Raw genomic sequence first — 6,306 nt, forward strand, 5'->3', positions numbered from 1 at the left:
TTGCTGCTGTCTATTTTGATTTTGCCAAGGCCTTTGAATCCGTTTATCATGACCTTTTGTTGAATATACTTCATGACATTGGGATCCAAGACAAGGTTCTCAATTGGATAAGAAGCTTCATTGGAAATTAAAATGTCGAAAAAGGGGGAAAATGGCTCAAAAAATGAGAAAATTGGAAATTTTGGCACAATTTTGTTTCGGCCGAAAAGATTTTAACTTTTGTCTTTAAGGTCTACTGACACTGTGTGTGCAAGTGGTATCTTCATTAAGGATGGCTATTTTACCATTTTTGGAGGACTGACATGCACATCACAACACAGTTATGGATAAACAAACAATGCATGTAAAATGCAGGGCAGTAATAACGAATTTTTTTCGAAAAAGAAATTGTAATCCCATTACATATTAAAGTGGTGTAATTGTACTGACCCACAAATCACAAAACATCCTCGTTAGTTGTTCCTTCGTTTCACACTTCAGAATAACCTTTTGTTCCGTCCACCAGCCAGGGGTGAAAGGTCCTGTCTTATTAATTTCCCATGATGAACGGGAACATGGAACTCTTGACTCAAGCACCACGTAAAAATGCCTTGATAGCTTTCGGAGATGCATAGCATCTAGCACATGGGCTTCAATTTCTTAAACCAATCTTAAGGCCTCCGGTTATAACCCTAATCAGGACATTCAATCAACAGTATGTACTCAGCTGCAAAGAATTTTCAACGTGTCTATGTTGGCTCACTGATGTATGCAATGCACGGCTTCCTGGGTCCCAACTACAATCATTTTCTTTCACTTTCCTTATTCAAAATCGATAGACGGTTCCACTTAACAGAAGTTTCCATCTTTTGTGCATTCATATAATGTATCCCGAGAAGGAAATTCAGGCCTGAAATTGTACTGGCTTTAAACAAAATAGTTGTTTGTGGTTTAAAATCTCGTTGGATTTGCTCTGCTTTACTCTCTTTATTTCTTCATTCAAATTTAGTGGATTAAAAAACCTTATTCAGAGCGAAATCTTCCTGTGCCTTGAGTTTGTTGAACCAATTTTCGCAACTCGTCCCGTCTCCATGCTGACTTATGGCATTGAGTTTTATACGCCCGAGAATGTCTGACACTCTTTTTCCACAAGGGGATGTCAAGTAAGGGAAAAATGTGGTCCGGCACCCTAATTTTGGGCATTTTGGGGAGAGAGAACTAAGACAAACATCGCAGTCAACTCGCACCATTCGTCAATTGAATTTTCAATAATTGCGTGATTTTGAGCGAGTTGTTTACAAACCCCTACTAAATGAGCATGATTGGTGTTAATCAGTGAACGCACTATCAAATTGGCTTAATACCACAACGTTAATTGCCTAAACAAGCATATGAAATGGAAAAAATGTCAAAATCCAATGCATGCACAGTGCTATTTGGCTGGGCATGTTGTCTTTGAATTTACTCCATGGAATAACGTCAGTTGTCCATGAACGCGTTTACCTTCAACAAACATCAGCTGAGACCAGAAAAGGATTTCAGTTATAGATGTGAAATACCTAAATGAAATACTCCAGAAGAAGGTAAAATATCTTACTTATATTCAGACTTGGTAAGTATTTGAAAAGAGACTAAATATTTAGAAATTACATAAAATATCTTATCTAATGCCATCCAAGATTGATATCTTTTCGAAGATAGTCATTAAATAAGCATAAAAAATTAGCATTTTTCAGTACCTGTTTATCCCTTGTACAGCTGTAGAACCTTCAAGCTTTTAGCCAATCTTAACAGAAGTTCCATATCTAAGCTTTTTTAGAAAAACATTTTCTTTGAGATTGCGTGATGGACCGTACCCAATTTTCAAAGGAAAGGGACTTCTTGATATGGCCCATGCAATCTTTTCAAGTAGCACTGGAAATTATTGTCAATTGCAACTGCATTTTGGACATGTTTACGTCTTTTTGTTGCTTTAGGATATCCCTTAAATCCTAGTCTTCAGCAGATGATTATTCCCACAATATTTCTTACCTTTCAGTCTTTTCATGGCAAAGCCTTAAGTACCTTTTTAAGGGCAGTACCATGATCAAAATGACAGTATTTCTGTTCCTCTTTATTTTTTGAAGAAAAAAAAAATCATTTAAACACATTGTATCTTATCATCTTGTAATTATAGTAATGAAAAAATCAAGCATTACTCATAACTTGTTCTTTTTTGCCTATGAATATCCTTTATTTTTGGTTTCTGTTTCTCTGAGCAACCAAAAAAATGCAAAAATACATATTTTGTAATAATAATTCCTGATTAGGAAAGTTCTGTGGTAGAATTTATACTTGGCTCTTAGTAACATTGAAGGTGCTCTTGAATTTCAATCTTGCATTTGGATGTGGGAACATTTTCTTCCAATCCTATTTTTGGAGGTATTATGTACTTCTATTTTTGCCGAGTTACACTTGAATCAAAGAATACTTGACTTACAAGCCCTTATGAAATGATTTAAGGCGTGGAAGGTAAGCTTTGAAAAGGTAAAAAATTACAATGCTTTGATCTTGACCTAGGATGCCTGAACTTGTCTAGACCAACTACATAATAATGCTCTCTTGGTCCTCATTGTAAAAAAATTGGTATAAATAAACCCTCATAACGAAGGCCGGCCAAAACTTGCATCCTACAAATTGTACAAATTTTGCAAAAAAAACTTGCGAATCCCAAAATTTTATGGAAAGTGCATGTGCACACATTGCAATTTTATTAGCAATATTTGACATTTTTCTGCTACGTGTTATGAAATTTCAGTCACTTCAGCCCAAAAAAAGTTTGATGTTTCTGCAATTTATGTATTTCTTAAGATAACTGTGTGTCAATTTTGGGGACGAAATTGTAATATTGAAGTTTTCCTCATTTTTGCTAGAAATCTGAAGTGAAAGTATAAGATAGGTTACAGTTCTACTAACAACCACCTAACTGCATATTCCATCCATTCATTTTGAATAGCTCTGGCCTCTGTAGCATTGTATATTTTGGAGATATGTTATTTTAAATTATTTTATTATTTTAAAGCTTGTGCAACATAAATAATACCATCTTATCTTAAATACGCACTGCAACGTAATCTTTGTAGCAAAATTGTTTTGCAATAGTTTCACTGTGACATTATCAATATGCTGTTGCTGAACTCATGTATCTTTTTATCATTCAATAGTGAAAATATAACTACAAGATGCTGGTCTAGCTGATTGGTCTGAGAGGCAGCATGATCAAAGCAAGAATCTTTTCCTTAGGTTTATTGGGTTGTTTGTTACAAAGTCAGATGGCAGCTCTCTTGCTTGACTTGTCATCTGATGATGCATATCCTAATCAAGGGATATTTTGGCTTTGTCATCCCAACCAACATCTAATTATTGCCTCACCCTTGGGAGCAATTGTAGGTTTGCCCATTTAAGCTGTCATGGCAGCAAATTATGTTGTCATTTAAATACTGCGAAGAAGTTGGAATTGGGCTGGACAGGGATCAATCCAGGATTTGCAAATTGGAGAGTAGATACTGTACTAATACGTTACCAAAGCTAACCTCTTCTCCCCAGATATAGGAAGTTCAAATTCTGGTACTGGGGGTTACTTTGACAGAATTTTCCTTGCCAAAGACAATTGCTTGATTTGAAAGGTAAAAATAGCCTTTAGAGCCCTCCAGAATGAGTCAACGCCTATGTATTGGCAAGTGAATTTTCAAATTTTTGTGCCAATTGGCTATGAACAAAGAACATATTTATTTGCAAGTTTTGCCCGGCCCTACTCATCATAACCATACAAAGTTCAGAGGAAAGGTCTCTTACGCATCTAACGCATCTGCTTTTATTACTCTTTCAATTGCTCTTTTGAGGCCAACTACTTTGGCAGTTAATCGAATTTGTTGTTGGCCACAAGCTAACATTTGTTATTGCTACTTCAGCCTTGACAAACTTTGATGCTTAAATAAGATACCTTAAGCTTTAAAAGTGATTTTGCCATACTTACTATTTTTTTTTTTTCGTGCGGACTTTCTTACCGCTACCGGGATTGGAATCCCAGCAGTTCAAGACGAGAAGATTATTTATTTTACTTGACTTTTATTTATATATATTATTTGATCGACCAACGAATTGGAGTTGGCTGATCTGGCTAATCCTTGAATATAAGGTTGATCCGGAATTTTAGTCAAAAACTTGTCCAAGTCTGACTTAAATCTTGCTACTGGATCAACCCCTACATAAACCCTACGAATATTTGAGGGCAGCAAATTGAACAATGAAGGAGCCCGAGAAAGAAGAGAGTTGGACTTCATTGTTTTAACTAGCCTGGATTCTCGAGGGCTTGAAGGTGCTCTCAAAACGCACATTAAGCCTCTACGGTCACTACAATTGACCCTAAATCCTGGGTTGGGACAAAGCTCATGAATGCTTTTGAAAACGTACAATATCAGATACCTTTCGTACCTTCTCTGAGTACTGTACAATCCCAACCTTTCTAACCTCTCCCAATACGAGAGCTCTCTCATATCTTCAATGTTCCTAGTAAAACATCTTTGGACCTGCTCGAGCTTTTGCAAACCTGCTGAACTAATTGGAGCCCAAATGGGAGAGGCATATTCAAGATGCGGCTGAACAATCGACTTGTACAGAGTTAGCATCGTGACACTATCTCTGGACTTAAACGTGCGATATATCCAACCACATGTTTGAAAAGCCTTACCAACTTTCAACTGGATATGCTCATCGAACTTTCCATTATCTTGGAGGACTACACCTAAATCCTTCATGGATGAGACCTGCTCAATGTCCTTACCTTCATCATCTAATAGTGGAGTGTCTAATGGCGTCGATCCAAAGGTCATTGAGCGGAATTTCATTCCATTCAAGGCCATGTTACTCGCAGCAACCTAGGAATAAACTTGGTCTAGAACCTTTGCCAGACAACCGGAATCCTGACCATTCCTACCAACTACCAATTTTTGTATCATCAGCATAGGAAGAGATACTGACATTACTACTACCAAGCTTCTGAAGCGGAGCAATGAAGATAATGAAAAGGAGAGGACCCAAAATGGAGCCCTGAGGGACACCAGACTTGACATCATGTATGTCACTAAGGGATCCCTCAACCTTAACTAACTGTTTCCTACCACAAATGAAACTTCTTAGCCAATTGAGAACCTTGCCTTGGATCTCAATCTCATGGAGCCTGTTAACTAAAAGGCCATGATCTACCTTGTCATTTGCCTTGGCAAAGTCGAGATAAACTACATCGACTGATTCATGGCTCTCCAGTCCCTCAATAACCTGCTCTATATGCTCAATCAGTTGGGTAACCGTGTTTGACATGTATATTTTAAAAGGCACCATTAAGGGGTGGTTAGAGAATAATAATGGATCATTTTAGCATTTCAAAACTTACCTCTCCACCTTTAACCGTAGATATATTCTGAAATCATTAAGTGAACTATGCTTTGATTCAAGTATTAGGAACAGTAAAAATAGAAAGTACACCAAAACCAAGACCATGCAAAAATGTTCCGTCAAGAAACCCCAGAGAAATTGTACGTTAAAACTAGTTTAGAGTCTGCTTCAAATGCCTTACGCATATTCTTGGTTGTCGAAAGCATCTTGAGTGCAAAACATATCAAGACTGCCACTAGTATAAAAATATATTGGAAATTATACGCCTATGTTCCCACAATGGTCAATGTTTTGGTTGCTCTTCTCAGCCGCTACCTACGTCACCCTGAGCTTTGATTCTGTTCTGCCTTCTGCGTCGAATCAAAAGGTCGATGCGTCCGAGTACCCAAGCGCCCTCTACGACTGAACTTCTGCAGTGTAATTCAGGAACTTGTTCCTAGATACAGCACGCGATGCGCATCACTGAAGGAAGATATGGACGTCGACGGCGACACTGAACCACTGAAGCCTGGGCGTCGCCGTTCTCATTGTTCTGTTCACTCAAAGAGGAACGTCGCCGTGTGCCTGCTCAGGCCTATGAGGCCTGCCATTGGCAGTAACTATACTCCATATGAAAGATAATTGGCTTAATGCAAATTTTATTTTTTTGGTATTTGGGGTGCTAGGGTCGGATGGGTGAGCTCACCCTGCCAACGAAGCTAGCCATCACATCATCCGTATATATATTTCCAATGTCATAGTCCGTATCAGTTTGGTCCTCCGTCTGTGGGTGTGGTAAGCGCCTAAAAGTTTCCTTGAGAAAGATCGGGGAGGAGAATCGAACCGGGACCTCTCTCAAAATCATGTTAGGAAACTGCTCTAACGCCAAGTTTCTCTCTAAAATTTGACTTGTAC

This window comes from Tigriopus californicus, chromosome 1 (assembly GCF_007210705.1).
Source record: "Tigriopus californicus strain San Diego chromosome 1, Tcal_SD_v2.1, whole genome shotgun sequence".
In the NCBI taxonomy this organism is placed as follows: Eukaryota; Metazoa; Arthropoda; class Copepoda; order Harpacticoida; family Harpacticidae; genus Tigriopus; species Tigriopus californicus.